The sequence below is a fragment of the Capra hircus genome, chromosome 11 (assembly GCF_001704415.2).
Source record: "Capra hircus breed San Clemente chromosome 11, ASM170441v1, whole genome shotgun sequence".
In the NCBI taxonomy this organism is placed as follows: domain Eukaryota; kingdom Metazoa; phylum Chordata; class Mammalia; order Artiodactyla; family Bovidae; genus Capra; species Capra hircus.
This window is the reverse complement of record NC_030818.1, coordinates 75,320,908-75,337,525: the sequence shown is the minus strand read 5'-3', so window position 1 is coordinate 75,337,525 and position 16,618 is coordinate 75,320,908. Positions and strand designations below refer to the sequence as shown.

Here is a 16,618-nt window from a genome sequence, read left to right as displayed (position 1 = left end):
TCACACACCCAGGATTCTGTCTGAGTCTTCACATTACGTGTCTACGACCATCTCTGTCTGTCTCTCTATGGGATGAGGGACTCTCTTTGTGCCTGCAACCATGGCTCAGGGACCACCCACCATAGTGTATCCGTGACCGTGTCTTAGTGACAGCATTGCTGTGCCCAGGCCTGCACCTAGCCTGGCTGGGGGGCTCTGCCTCTGCGGCACCTTCTTGATCTGTGACTCAGCCTCTGAGCCTATGTTTTCTGCTTTACAGACAGTGTCCCTGTGTCTGGGCTTGAGCAGCGTGACTCCCAGCTGTCACTCTTGCTGCCGTGTTGTCTGTCTGTGTTGTGGCAGTGGCCAGCCTCTGAGGTCATGCGGAGTTGTTAAAGAGTTAAGCAAATGAGAGATGAGCGATGCCTCAGAACAGATGCTTCAAAGAGATACTTTGATGATGATGGAGGTAGGGAGGCCAGGCACGAGATGATGTTGGTTTGAACCAGAGCAGTGGAAGGATGGGCTGGGGGAGGAATCAGAGCCCAGACCCCAGCATGGAGCCACACCCTCTTATGGAGCAACACCTGCTTATGGACTGAAGTTCTCCCCTCAGTGACCTGCCTCATTCCCATCCACCTCTGCACATTTCCCCCTGCACATCCCTCACCTGTAACACCCCCCCTTCTTTCCTGCCTTTTTTAAGCCATTACTCTCTTCCAACGTTGACTTCAGGAGCAGCCTTTTCTGACTGATGTATGTGTTCTGGCCACTATTCTCTGAACTCAGCCCCTTAGACTAAAAAATTTAGACCCCAAAGATGTCCTAGTTTCCCTTCCCACCTAGGATTTAATGATTTTGCGGGGAGTGGGTGCATATGCAGGCACTCATATGTACAGATGTATATGTTTGTGAGGGCTTCCCTGGTGGCTAAGTGGTAAAGAATCCACCTGCAATGCAGGAGACGTGGGTTAGATCCCTGGGTCAGGAAGATCCCCTGGAGAAGGAAATGACACACCACTCCAGTACACGCGCCTGGAAAGTTCTATGGACAGAGGAGCCTGGCAGACTACAGTCGATGGGGTCACAAAAGAGTCAGACACAACTTAGCGACTAAAAAGCATGTACTTGTATAGAGGCGCATGTTTATGGAGCCTTCCTGTAAGTTCTTGGTGGGCAGGGGTCCTATCAGTGTTCCATTGGAACCCATTGTGTGTGCACACCCTGCAGATACTTCGCCAATACTTGTCAATACACAGGATCTAAACTGACTCTGTAACAGCGGCCCTAGTCATCTCAGTCCTTTGTTAGGGCCAGATCATGTGGACACACGAAGGGACAGCAGTAAGCTGTAGGTCACACCGTGTACCAGTGACCAGGTCAGGGCGGGGGGAAAAGGCAGCCCTCCAACCTGCCAGCAGGTGCTTTTCTCCCATTTCTCTCTCTTGTTTCTAACTGTGAAGACCAAAGGGAAAGCTTTAAAAAAAAAAAAATCAGGTCAATATATGTAGATTTTCCATCCTCTTTCACTGCCTTTTTTTTTTTTTTAAGAACAGGTAATATGACCCTTCCTTTCCTTTAGTTTACAGAGATTTTATTCCTAAATGAATTATGAATAATTAAAACTCCACTCCATTTGCTCTATATTGTTGTTAATTGAAAAAATTAAAGATGCATGTGCTGCAATGGCCGGGTGGCCCTGGGAGAAGCTGGTGGACAGCTCAGAACCAGCTCCCTGCAGGCTTGCTGCCCACGCTGCCTCCAGAGGGGCATCTGATCGACTGCAGTGAGCACTCCCCTTGCCTGTTCTCACCACTTCCCACCAAGCACACCAAGGGTAGAATGTCATTCCTCTCCTTATCCACGTTTCTCTTTGCCAGTGCAAAATCCAGGAGGTGAAAGAACTGTATTTATCATTCAAAACATGGGGAAGCCACACTCATTTCTCTCCAGCGACTTTCAGGGTGATCCAGGCCCCAGGTGGCAGGGTGACCCGCTGGGTGTGGGATATGACATCTTCCAAGGGCACTGTATAAAGTCTGAAGTCTGATGGCCAAGCTAAACACACCACCCGCCTCTACCCATAGTCCCCAGCTGACAAGTACAGACCTGGAGCTGAATACAGCAAGGTTAATGTCTTTTCCCTGGGACCTCGGCTGGGTGTGTGCTAAGCCAGCTTGATGGGTTTCAGCCCTGTGCTTTTACTCTGAAGTTCTGTTTCTGTCCGCTTAGGCTCATCAGGCCACCACCACTGCCTGTTTAGCCCACAGCTGGTGCTCAGAAAGTGTCTGTGGGCTGAATGAGTCCCGACCTTGGGCTGGGCTAATGCTCACAAAATCAGAGCAGAGTTAGGCATTGTTATCAGGCATGACATGCTAACTGTTCTCCCAAACAACCCCAAACACAGTGGCTTCATGCAGTAAAAATTTGTCTCCCATGAGCCCTCATGTAGCATTGCTCTCCAGGGGCCTCTCCTTAAGCAGCAACTCAGAGACCCAGGGTCCCTCTTTCCAGCATCGAAGCCTACTTCATGCTAGCTCCCTGGAGTGTTCTCCACTTGACGATGGACGAGGAAAGAAAATGGCAGATTCCCTCCAAGCCTTGCCATCACTCCTGCCCTCTCTTCCCTTGAGAAATGAGGTGAACTCACTCAGTCGTGTCCAGCTCTTAGAGATCCCATAGACTGTAGCCAACCACGCTCCTCCATCCAGGAGATTTTCCAAGCAAGAGTACTGGAGTGGGTTGCCATTTCCTTCTCCAAAGAATCTTCCTGACTCAGGGATGGAAAGAGGTCCTTGGTAAGACTCCAGGGACTCCTTCCTCCAGGTCTTTACCACCTAGTCTTCCCCACCTAAATTAGCATGAGCTCCTGGTCTTCTGGGAGTCCTCAAGGACAATCTCCCATGATTCCAGGCCCACTGGAAGGAGGGCCTCTCCTGCATGCTCCATCTTAATTAAGTTCCCCTTGACATAAGATAAGCTGCTGGGCTTTAAACAAGACCCCAGGCTAGCAAGAGAGAAACTGGCTGGGGTTCCAGTCCTCTTGGCTAGTGCCCCTTTACTTGGTGGGCAGAACCTCCCACCACCAAGGCCAAACTGAAGTGACACTGCCCAGGGGAGCAACCTCTTCCCAGGCAGACACATAACAGGTGAGGCCAATAAACCTGGCTGGTTCCCTAGGACCGTTACCCAGTTGGAGCTCTGCTTCCCTCTAGGCAGTCCTGTGGGAGCAGGAGGGGAGATGCACACCCAGGAGCCCCGCGGAGAGCCACCTTCTAACGAGTCGCTTTCCTCCTTGGTTTCTGAGCACCGCTGGCTCAAAGCCATGCCTTGCTGTGAGCTCTGCTTTCAGCATGTCGCTCCCCCACCTTTAATGTTCCCCTGATCCAATTTCCCTTGCGATAAATAAAGTATTTTCGCTGAATACAAACCTACTCACTGCAAGGGATTTGGGTGGCACAGAAACTATGAAAGATTCCCTCTCTTCGTTAAAGCAGTCAGTCCTTAATCTCCGCACTTTCTTGTTTCCCACAGTCTGCCTTGATCACACGGAAGTAAAACCACAGCCTCCTCTCCTTCGGGAGGGTGCTCACTCCCAGGGGAACGGACGCTAATAAACTCTAGCGCCAGCAGACCTCACAGGGGTCAGGCATCGCAAGCATTAAGAGCCAGCCCGGGGGGTCCAGAGAAAAACAGGCGGGGTGGGTCAGGCAGCTTCCTCCTGGAGTCTGGTTTTCTGTGTGTCTCGGCAGCCCAGGAAGTCAGCTGGAAGATGTTCCATTGGGGAGCACGCTGGCCTGTAAAAGGGGCAGGAAGCATGATACCTCTAATGACCGGAATCTATCAGCGGGCCCTGGGCTCCCAGCACCTGCTCTCAGTGAGAGTCCTTGTGGCCCGGACATGCTGCTGTGAGCATGCGCCACACTGGCCCCGCCCCCAGAGCGCCTTACGCAAGCTCTCAGTACTGCCTATCTGATTCCTGGGAGGGCGCTGCTGCCTCCGGAAGTCCTCCCCTGGCTCACAGACTGGCAGGGCCATCACTCACTGCCAGGCTGATTCGTGCATGGATGCTGCAGCTCTGAATGCAACACTCTTCTGAATGCACTGGGACTGTCCCCTACACACCCCCTTCAGGGGACTGAGACCTACCTGTGTGCCCTTTCAGGACCCTGTGGGGAGAGGAGAGGCAAAGAAAAGAAGAAAGTGAAGTCACTCAGTTGTGTCTGACTCTGCTACCCCGTGGACTGTAGCCTATAATCACTGTCCCGTTCTGTGCAAATCCACCAGGCTTGGTTAATCAGAGTTGAACAGGAACTACCTGCACGTCTTCTTTAAACAATTACATATGGAGAGGGTGTTTTCTTACTGGTTTGACTGTCAGCCCCGCTAGTGAGTCCAAATGGCACATCCAGTCCTGCTGAGAACAGTGGGCTGAGGATGGAGATGAAGACTGCACTGCCCTGCCCTCCAAGAGCTCCATGTAGTTGAGTCAACCCGAGACACACACCTGAAAAATGAGATGAAGTAAGAGCAATTTAAGGCCAAATGAGACTGTTAAAGAGAGGCAGAAAGTAAAATTACAAGATCTACTATTCTCAGAATGCACGCCCACTCTGTGCTTCAAAGATCTTTAATCTTCACAACAATTTACTGAAATAGGTATTATTATTAGCACTGGTTAGCAACGTGAAAACTCATGCACAGAGAGGTTAAGTGATCTTCCTGAGGTCACACAGCCAGTAAATGAAACAGAGGAAATTTAAGCTCCACTCTGTTAATTCCTAGAAGCCTGTAGTTTTACTCACCATGCAATCCCAGAGGACACAAGCCAGTGGAGAGAAGACCCAGAGGCAGAGCTCAGCTCAACATAAAGAATATATTGCTACTAGCCCAGTGATGGGCTAGGCTGTGATGAGTAAATGAGCCCCTTGCCCACTGGAGGTTCATAGGCCAGAGGGTCCCCTGGCAAGTAAAAAAGAATCTGGGCTTCAAAGGAGATTGGATGAATAAATTTTAGATGGGAAATACTATAACTGTTGGGGAAGTGGGATTTGGAAAGGCTAGGATTTAAGAGCTGAAGAATTGATGCTTTTGAACTGTGGTGTTGGAGAAGACTCTTGAGAGTCCCTTGGACTACAAGGAGATCCAACCAGTCCATCCTAAAGGAGATCAGCCCTGGGTGTTCTTTGGAAGGAATGATGCTAAAGCTGAAACTCCAGTACTTTGGCCACCTCATGCGAAGAGTTGACTCATTGGAAAAGACTCTGATGCTGGGAGGGATTGGGGGCAGGAGGAAAAGGGGACGACAGAGGATGAGATGGCTGGATGGCATCACCGACTCAATGGATGTGAGTCTGAGTGAACTCCGGGAGTTGGTGATGGACAGGGAGGCCTGGCGTGCTGCAATTCATGAGGTCGCAAAGAGTCAGACACAACTGAGTGACTGAACTGAACTGAACTGAGGATTTAAGAGACGGAGAAGGCAATGGCAACCCACTCCAGTACTCTTGCCTGGAAAATCCCATGGATGGAGGAGCCTGGTAGGCTGGAGTCCATGGGGTCATGAAGAGTCGGACACGACTGAGCGACTTCACTTTCACTTTTCACTTTCATGCACTGGAGAAGGAAATGGCAACCCACTCCAGTGTTCTTGCCTGGAGAATCCCAGGGATGGGGGAGCCTGGTGGGCTGGAGTCCATGGGGTCGCACAGAGTCGGACATGACTGAAGTGACTTAGCAGCAGTAGCAGCAGCAGCAGCAGCAGGATTTAAGAGAAACATCAGGACGGTGGTAAAACTGTCAACCAAGATGCAGAGGTAGAGCTGGAGGGCTGTGAAGAAAAGGGAACCTTCTCACACTGTTGATGGGAATGTAAATTGATACAGCCGCTATGAAAACATTATGGAGGCTCCTTAAAAACCTAAACATAGAACTACCATATGACCCAGCAGTCCCACTACTGAGCATAGACCCTGTTGCTGCTGCTGCTAAGTCGCTTCAGTCGTGTCCGCCTCTGTGCAACCCCATAGACAGCAGCCCACCAGGCTCCTCTGTCCCTGGGATTCTCCAGGCAAGAATATTAGTGTGGGGTGCCATTTCCTTCTCCAATGCATGAAAGTGAAAGGTGAAAGTGAAGTCACTCAGCCATGCCCGACTCTTAGCGACCCCGTGGACTGCAGCCTACCAGGCTCCTCCGCCCATGGGATTTTCCAGGCAAGAGCACTGGAGTGGCATGCCATTGCCTTCTCATGTACCCTGAGAAAACCATAATACAAAAAGACCCATGTACCCCAGTGTTCGCTGCAGCAGTTTCCAGGCCATTGAAGCAGCCTAGATCTCCAGTGACAGAGGAGTGAATAAAGAACATGTGGTACCTACGTACAACTCTGTCACAAAAAAGAATGAAAGTGAATCCTCTGCTGTGATGCGGATGAATCTAGAGTCTGCCGTACAGAAGGAGAACGTCAGAGAAGAACAAACATCATATTTTAACATATATATGGAATCTAGAAATAGGCACCAATGGACCTATTTATAGGGTAGGAATAATAGAGATACAGATGTAGGGAACAGACTTGTGGACCCAGCGAGGGAAGGAGCGGGTAGGACAAACTGAGAGAGCAGCATTGACATATTTACACTATCGTGTGTAAAACAGGTGGCTAGTGGGAAGCTGCTGTATAGGGCGGGGAGCTCAGCTCGGTGCTCTGTGATGACCTAGATGGTTGGGATGGGGTGGATGGGAGGGAGGCTCAAGAGCTATATATATGTATATATATAGCTGATTCATGGTTTTGTACAGCAGAAATTAACAACATTGTAAAGCAATTATGCTCCAAGTTAAATAAATAAATGAAAAGGTGCTAAGGTAGGGATCACAGGTGTATCTGGGGGTAGTAAGTGAAGCTGATTGGCTGAAGCAAAGACCCTCTGTTGGCCAAATCTCCCCTTGCCATGGGCAAGGCCTAGCAAGGCACTAGGGTTGGGTTAAGAGGACCAATGAATAGAAGTGGTCAGGGAGATCTGAGGAGGTGGGAGAGCTGGGGAAAAATGAGTGCCACATTCTCAGTAGAGTCATGGCACAAAGATAGAAAACTCAGTTTCTGCCTTCAAGAGCCAGGAGCTGGCTATTTGCATCCAGAGACAAGAGATCAGGACACCATAGGATCAGTAACTGGAAGCAAGAGCCAAGCTGGGGGTTGTTGGAAATGCTTCTTACTACAGCACCCAGACCTGGCTTTGATCCCTGGGTCAGGAAGATCCCCTGGAAAGGGGAATGGCAACCCACTTCAGTAATCTTGCCTGAGAAATCGCATGGAGAGAGGAGCCTGGAGGGCTACAGTCCATGGGGTCACCAAAAGTCAGACATGACTGAGCGACTGGGTATACACACAGTGCCCATGTCACAAGTGGCTGCCCTGCAGCCACATGGGTGAACGGTGCTGGGGGTTGGGGGCAAATGGTGTTGAGAGGAGTGGACCCACTCCTACCCACTGGAGCTAGCTAGCCTGGCAGCCACAGGTGACCTACTCACCCGCAAAGGGCCCCCACCTGTGGGACTTCAGAGGCCTCGGGGGATGAATGGAAAATCAGCCCTTAAGACCAGAACAGCCCTTTCAGTCCAGAGCATGGTGACATGGCGCCTGGCCCAGAACGTCCATCTGGGCAGCAGCAAGGAAATTGCAGGTCTGAATCTGCTCTTGGCCATTTTCTAGAAATGGCTTCACTGGTTTCACTTGTTGTTTTTTATGTTTTTTTTTTTTTTTAATTTAAAAAAAAAAAAGGAAGGAAAGGAAGGAATATGGCCAATTCTGAGGGCTAATTGCCTTTGCTCTCAACAAGAGCCCATGCTTTTTCCGGCAAACACGCTCTCCTGTTGCCGTGCCGCCAGGCCCACTCTCCGTTTCCAATCAGCCCTGAAAATAGCCCTTGATAGAGATAATAGGAAGAACAAAGAGAAATTTAGAGGAGCAGAGAGAGGAAAGGAAAGTCCTGCCTAACTGGCAGCCCTAAAGTTGTTTTCATAAAGAGCTCTTCAGTCAGTCCCTGGTTTGTCTCCAAACAGCGAGGTGTTCGATAAATCCCAAGAAACAGACTTGGACCAAGCCCAAGGGTTCTTTGACTTTTTTAGGTCATGGACTCTTTTGAGACTCTGGTAAAGCACAGACCCTCTCTCTCACCAGGAAAATGCACATATGCCATATATTAATTCAGGGGCTCAGAGACTCCACTGGAAGCTCCAACCACAGACCCTACAGACCCTAATTAAGAACCTATGACAAAGGCCATCTATATTTTAAAGACATTCCTACTTATTTCCATCTCTCTCCCTCCATCCCTCTCTCTCTAAGTATCTGTCTGTTTATAAGGAAAAGGTTGAGCGACATTTCTTCAGGCACAGTCTAAGGGATTTTTAAAAATTCCTCCATTTGAAATTTGGAAGCCTTTGTGCAAATAAGTGAGTGTAGGGTCCAGAGTGGTGCAGGGTGGGGAGGCGTGAGGGTTGTTCTCTGTGACCCACTCTCAGCAAAAACATCACCTAGTTTTAGGTGGTCAATAGTCAGCCCTGGGACTCTCCCCTGCAGGCCTCAGCAAGGACAGGTGTATCACCTAAATGGCTGATAATGACCTTGGGCTCTGGAGGGGTGATGGGAGCCTAGAGCCTCACACCTGGGGAGAATGGGCTATGCCAGGGCTTTCCAAACTTTACTGTGGATCCAAATCACCTGGAGGCCTTATTAAAATGCAGATTCTCAGTCAGCAGGCCTGGGATAGGACAGACATCCTCATGTCTAACACATTAGGTAATATTGATGCCGTTTTGAATAATATGAGTTTATACAATAACCAATTCCATGCTGGGCCTAGGAGCAGAGGCAGAAGAGGGGCTGAGGGATATGAAGGAACTAGAATATCAAAGAAAGATCTCTTAGAAATATTATAGTTCAATCCTACTGTTTTACAGATGGGGATACTGAGTCCCAGAAAGACTTGTTCAAGATTGAACAGCTGGTTGACAGCAGAGCCAGAATGAAGTACAGGACCGCTGATCTCCTGCCCATCTCCACCTTGTCCTGGGATATAGTGAGAGCCGGGTAGGCTTCCTCTCTGGATTCCCAGGTCATCCTGGGCAGTCCTCTGCCTCAGGCCTGCCCTCCAGGAGGCCCCTGCACAGCCTGGCATGGGCCCAGGCACATGCAGGTGTTGGAAGGCATCTGTGATTGGTCCACGAGGGATAGAGAGTGGCTTACCTGGGAGCAACACTAAGTCAGGGCCGCTCCCAGCCCACTACAGCCTGTCAGCCTAATAGGCCTGCACGAGCGCCTGGGGGAAAGTCAGTTGCAATCAGGCCGTGCTCTGTGGCCACAGACAAATGCAGGGTGAAGGCGGGAGAGCTGGCCTCTGCAAGAAGCCAGCCTGGCCCTGCTGCTCTCTCAAAGAGAGCTCACTCCTGGAGAAGGGAGAGATGAAAACCAGACTTTCCCACTGCCAGCACCAGGCCCCTCTTCTATCTTTGTGTCCAAAAACACCATTAAAAAAGATACTGCAGGTCTGCAGAGAGCCTGAGCTGCAGATGCACAGAGGACTGGCAGTCTGTAGCCAATGTGGCTCAGCCTTGAACTCCTGGCCTCTGGTCTGTGGTCACAGCCACTGAGTAAATCTGACAGATCCTTGCTGAAGCAAGAATCTCTCCTCACCCCTGCTGATCCTAGATCACAAACATCCATTTAAAAGCATCACATGAGAGACTGTTGAGGCCACGCCATGCCCGAGAACATGGGGGAGCCACGCTGTCCTTAGAAACATACACACGGGGAGGCAGGTGTGTATCCCTAAGCAGGGACTCAAATTAATTCCATAGGCAAGTAAGCACCTACTGTGTGCTGCTCTGCACTCTTTGCAGGTTCAGGGCAGAGGCAGCTGGCCTGAGTGGTCTCATCTCACATAAAATGAAACCACAACTTCTTTGGTCCATTTTCTGCATCCAAAACCCATGGCAGGGGTTTGGGGAGTGATGCGGCTAAATGTAAAAGCAAGCGCCTTCAACAGCCTTTCAGAAAACATGCAAGAATCATTTGGAACTCTTCAGTTTCCTCTGTCCCCCTGGAGACCATCCTCTCCACCTCTGGTTGCTCCCAACCATGGAAAGAAAAAGACGAAAGATATCAGCCTCTAGGCCACACTTCACAGAATCAGACCTCCATGCCCCCTTCCCTGAGGTGCATGCAAGAGTGACGAGGTCACTCTGAGTCCTCAAGGAGCCTCAGTTCCCTCTGATGTTACTAGTACCTACTTCTTAGGATTGGTGTGAAAGCCATGAGATCATTCAGGTAACGTACTCAGCACAGGGCTGGCACACAGGAGGCTCTCAGGAAATGGCAGCTATTATGGCTGGGATCCTGATGGAGGGAGTAGAAGGCAAACGCAAGGACCCAAGAGCCACCGTTGTTTCTGGACTCTGCCAGCCCCATATGGCCCACAGAGACAGGCTATATTGGTGAACCACCCACTGTAGGAGGCGGGGAGACAAGGCGTGAGTGATGCCATTCGGCTGCAAAGGCTGCTGGTATGGATGGTGTGCTCTGGTTCATTAAGGCACAATAGAAATTACTTTGTCAATCATCCCTGAGGGAGGGGGTCTGGCAGAAGCTTAAGACTTCATTGGTGCTGCCACTGGAGCTTCGTTTTTTGTACAGACTATGTTTAGCATAAAAAATGTACACTCTGTTATACTGTCAAAACTGACAGATAAGCATTCTCGTGGCACCCACAGACCACGCATTCAATTGGGAAAATGTTAAAACATGTTAGATGAGCTTCTCCCAACCATGGCACAAAAGAGCTGCTACATATCACACACCATGGCCACTGATCTTCATGAGAGCTGCCTCTGCCCTCTACCCTCTGTCTTAGGTGTCCTGACCTCTGAACTCTGCAGCCGGGATTCAGACTTGATTCCATTGTGGGCACCTCTTAGCTGAAGACTCAGCCAGGAGTAACTGAATCCAGGGAGTCCATTGTGACAAGCATTTGCAAAAAGTATACTACAATTAAGTCTCCTACATATGAACAAGTTCCATTCTGAGAGCATGTTTTAAAGTCCTTTTTGTTTGTTAAGTCTAACAAAGTTAGCCTAGGTATCCAATTAACACAATCGGCTATAAACCTCATGAACAGTATGAAAAGGCAAAAAGAACACTGAAAGATAAACTCCCCCAGTCGGTAGGTGCCCAATATGCTACTGGAGATCAGTGGAGAAATAACGCCAGAAAGAATGAAGAGACGGAGCCAAAGAAAAAACAATACCCAGTTGTGGATGTGACTGGTAATAGAAGTCAAGTCCAATGCTGTGAAGAGCAACATTACATAGGAACCTGGAATGTTAGGGCAATGAATCAAGGCAAATTGGAAGTGGTCAAATAGGAGATGGCAAGAGTGAACATCGACATTTTAGGAATCAGGGAACTAAAATGGACTGGAATAGATGAATTTAACTCAGATGACCATTATATCTACTACTGTGGACAAGAATCCCTTAGAAGAAATGGAGTAGCCCTCACAGTCAGCAAAAGAAATGCAGTACTTGGGTGCAATCTCAAAGACGACAGAATGATCTCTGTTCATTTGCAAGACAAACCATTCAAAATCACAGTAATCCAAGTCTATACCCCAACCAGTAATGCTGAAGAAGCTGAAGTTGAACAGTTCTATGAAGACCTACAAGACCTTCTAGAACTAACACCCCCCCAAAAATTTCCTTTTCAGTATAGGGGACTGGAATGCAAAGGTAAAAAGTCAAGAAATACTTGGAGTAATAGGCAAATTTGGCCTTGGAGTACACAATGAAGCAGGGCAAAGGTTAATAGAGTTTTGCCAAAAGAACACACAGGTTATAGCAAACACCCTTTTCCAACAACACTAGAGAAGATTCTACACATGGACATCACCAGATGGTCAGTACCAAAATCAGATTGATTATATTTTTTGCAGCCAAAGATGGAGAAGCTCTGTACAGTCAACAAAAACAAGACTGGGAACTGACTGTCTTATTACCAAATTCAGAGTTAAATTGAAGAAAGTAGGGAAAACCACTAGACCATCCAGGTGTGACGTAAATCAAATCCCTTATGATTATACAGTGGAAGTGACAAAGAGATTCAAGGGATTAGATCTGATAGACAGAGTGCCTGAAGAACTATGGACAGAGGTCCATGACATTGTATAGGAGGCAGGGATTAAGACCATCCCCAAGAAAAAGAAATGCAAAAACCAAAATGGTTGTCAGATGAGGTCTTACAAATAGCTGTGAAAAGAGAGAAGTGAAAGGCAAAGGAGAAAAGGAAAGATATACCCATTTGAATGCACAGTTCCAGAGACTAGCAAGGAGAGATAAGAAAGCCTTCCTCAGTGATCAATGCAAAGAAATAGAGGAAAACAATAGAATGGGAAATACTAGAGATCTCTTTAAGAAAATTAGAGATGCCAAGGGAACATTTCATGCAAAGACTGGCTCGATAAAGGACAGAAATGGTATGGACCTAACAGAACCTGAAGATGTTAAGAAATGGCAAGAATACACAGAGGAACTGGACACAAAAGATCTTCATGACCCAGATAATCATGATGGTGTGATCACTCACCTAGAGCCAGGCATCCTGGAATGCGAAGTCAAGTGGGCCTTTGGAAGCATCACTACAAACAAAGCTAGTGGAGGTGATAGAATTCCAGTTGAGCTATTTCAAATCCTAAAAGATAATGCTATGAAAGTGCTACATTCAATATGCCAGCAAATTTGGAAAACTGAGCAGTTGCCATAGGACTGGAAAAGGTCAGTTTTCATTCCAATCCCAAAGAAAGGCAATGCCAAAGAATGCTCCAACTACTGCACAATGCACTCATATCACACACTAGCAAAGTAATGCTCAGATTTTTCCAAGCCAGGCTTCAACAGTAAGTGAACTGTGAACTTCCAGATGTTCAAGCTGGATTTAGGAAAGGCAGAGGAACCAGAGATCAAATTGCCAACATCCGTTGATTCATCAAAAAAGCAACAGAGTTCCAGAAAAACATCTACTGCTGTTTTTATTGACTATGCCAAAGCCATTGACTGTGTGGATGACAATTAACTATGGAAAATTCTTCAAGAGATGAGAATACCAGACCACCTGACTCGCCTCCTGAGAAATCTATATACAGGTCAGGAAGCAACAGTTAGAATTGGGCATGGAACAACAGACTGGTTCCAAACAGGGAAAGGAGTACACCAAGGCTGTATATTGTCACCCTGTTTATTTAACTTATATGCAGAGTACATCATGAGAAACGATAGGCTGGATGAAGCACAAGTTGGAATCGAGATTGCCGGGAGAAATATCAATAACCTCAGATATGCAGATTATGCCACCCTTATGGCAGAAAGTGAAGAAGAACTAAAGAGCCTCTTGATGAAAGTGAAAGAGGAGAGTGAATAAGTTGGCTTAAAGACCAACATTCAGAAAACGAAGATCATAGCATCTGGTCCCATCACTTCATGGCAAATAGATGGGGAAACAATGAAAACAGTGAGAGACTATTTTTGGGGGGTTCCAAAATCACTGCAGATGGTGACTGTAGCCATTAAATTAAAAGACACTTGCTCCTTGGAAGAAAAGTTATGACCAACCTAGTTAGTATATTAAAAAGCAGAGACATTACTTTGCCAAAAAGTAATAGTCAAAGCTATTACTGTCTGGTCAAAGCTATGGTTTTTCCAGTAGTCGTGTATGAAGGTGAGAGTTGGACTATAAAGAGAGCTGAATGTAGAAGAATTGAGGCTTTTGAACTTTGCTGTTGGAGAAGACACTAGAGAGTCTCTTGGACTGCAAGGAGATCCAACCAGTCCACCCTAAAGGAAATCAGTCCTGAATATTCACTGGAAGGACTGATGCTGAAGCTGAAATTCCAATATTTTGGCCACCTGATAGGAAGAACTGACTCACTGGAAAAGACCCTGATTGGGAAAGATTGAAGGCAGGAGGAGAAGGGGACAACAGGGGATGAGATGGTTGGACGGCGTCACTGACTCAATAGACATGAGTTTGAGTAAACTCCAGGAGTCGGTGATGGACAGAGAGGCCTGGAATGCTGCAGTCCGTGGGGTCACAAAGAATCAGACATGACTGAGCAACTAAACTGATAATAGGCTTATAATACTTTTCACACAAATAATACAGAAAAAGACAAACAGAAAAAATAAGAAAACATTTTTAATCTTATAGCACAGCACCTTGAACAGTACAATAGCTGGCATACATATATTCACATCTTTGGATGTTTCCAACTTGAAGGATCATACGCAAAGGACTTACTATTCAGGTAAGAGGTGTGTACTATAGGTAAGATGGGCCAGTGGTGGAACTCCGTAGTCTCTGGTAGCTTGGCCAAGGACCTGTGATTTCCCATCGTCCAGTCTCACAGCCCTGACCGCCCGCCCCTTCCACCCCACCCCGCCCTTGGTCTCACCCCATAGGAGCCACTGTATAGGGCAAGAAACTCAGTTCATCTATCAAACAAGAAGATCTGAATCAGCCCATTTCTCAGATCCACTTGACGCAAATTCTTTGTTTGGTTAATTGTCTTGACATTTTCATTTTTTTCCCTCTCTCCCTCCACTCAGTATGTTCCTGTGACAAATCCTGGCATTAATGCTGTATTTTGCCCAAAATGCTTTTTCCCTTCTCAGTGTCCAGTAAGTTCTACTCACTCTCCAGAGCTCTGCAGGAATGTCACTTCCACAGCCAGACTATCTCTGGCCACCCAGCTGAAGACGGTTCTTGTAGGATTCACACTCAGAGAGCCCTGCACTTTTCCTGCAGGGATGGCTTATTTGTCTCCCTTGTTAGCTTGCAAGGTCCCTGAGAGTGGGGATACGCCTCTTCTCTTTGCTTCTGCTTACAAGGTCTGCCACAGAGTCTAGCATAGCGATTCATAAAGCGATGATCACTGAGTCAACTGTATGAAGGAAGGATGGCTGGCTAGATGAATGCAAAATGAATACTTAAGGGGCCCAAAGACGATCTGTAAGAGACATAGGTTCAATCTCTGGGTCAGGAAAATCCCCTGGAGGAGGGAATGGCTACCCACTCCAGTATTCTTGCCTGGAGAATCCCATGGACAAAGAAGCCTGGCGGGCTATAGACCATAGGGTCACAAAGAGTCAGACATGACTGAAGCGACTTAGCGCCCGCACTAGGATGATTTGGTTTTCCCTGGTGACTCAGCAATAGAGTCTATCTGCAATGCAGGAGACACAGGAGATGAGGGTTCAGTCCCTGGGTCGGAAAGATCCCCTGGAGGAGCAAACAGCAACCCACTCCAGTATTCTTGCCTGGGAAAACCTATGGGCAGAGGAACCTGTCGATAAGGTTGCAGAATCGGACAGGACTGAGCAACTGGAGAGGAGCAAGAAAGGATGGTCTAGGCTGAAAGCCTCCAAAATTCTTCACATTCCTTAATCCATTCCTTCCATCCTAGAAGAGAAAGAATCTTTTATCATTTAAAACAGGTGAAATGCATGCCTATTTGTGGGTGTGTGTGTGGGGGGGGGGGGATGAATAAATGCAATCATCTGCCCTTTGGAATGATTTTAAAAGGGCCCAGAGAAGGGGAGGACCCCAAAATATCTTTTCAGACATGGAGGGGGTACAAGCCAATCCATGAGAGGCCACCTTAAGTCTTGACAACCTAATTCCTAGGATTTGCAGTCTGCTCCTGGGACTTCCCTGGTGGCTTAGATGGTAAAGCGTCTGTCTATAATGCGGGAGACCTGGGTTCGATCCCTGGGTCAGGAAGATTCCTTGGAGAAGGAAATGGCAATCCACTCCAGTACTATTGCTTGGAAAATCCCATGGACAGAGGAGCCTGGTAGGCTACAGTCCATGGGGTCGCAAAGAGTCGGACATGACTGAGAGACTGAGCGACTTCACTTTCCTGACAAATGACCAATGCTGAGGGCTAGGTGGGCCCAGCAGAAGCCTCCCTCTCCTGGGCTCCTGTCACATGTCAGGTGACTGTCACAGAGGGGACCTTCCCTTGCTTTTCCTCCTCACTCCCCCGCGAGGTGAGCCCCCAGCTCTCTCTAGCATGACCCTAACCAGATCCATGACTGGGCATCCTCAGTCAAGGCTCCTCAGTGTTTTTCTTGGCCATGGATTATAGGAATAGCATTTTTCAACGAGAGGGCAGATTAAGAAAGGTACCATCACATCACATAGTGAGAAGAATAAAGACGTGAGGAAAAGCAGAGGAAAAATAGTGAGGGGCAGCGCCAGCTGCCTGCTGCAGACGGCTTTGGACCTGGGCCCATTTATTTGTTCATCTGCGTCACTCTGCCTCCCCAAAGGGACCGGGCACAGTGATAGGTACCGGCTGGGGAGGAGGAGAGCTGCATCCTGGCTGACACTCTAAGGCAGGCCCTCATGTTACTGCAACCTCTGGTCAGCTGGCCTCACACTTGGAGCTCTCCAGCAAGTCTACTCCCAGGCCTGGCACCCCTGGAACATTCTGCTCTCTGAGATGGGGAAATTGCCAAATAAGAGTGCCGTCAGGCATGCTGGCAAGTGGACCATCAAGGACTGGATTAGAAGGAAGAGAAGAAGCA

General features: G+C 48.1%; 1 long non-coding RNA gene across 1 annotated transcript in view; it reads right to left on the bottom strand.

The window, feature by feature from the left end:
* The window catches only part of LOC102173396, a 65,821-nt gene continuing 49,918 nt past the window's right edge, over positions 716-16,618 (bottom strand). Inside the window, exon 3 of the long non-coding RNA XR_001918837.1 lies at positions 716-4,486. This is a non-coding gene — a long non-coding RNA (uncharacterized LOC102173396). The remainder of the gene's footprint in view (positions 4,487-16,618) is intronic.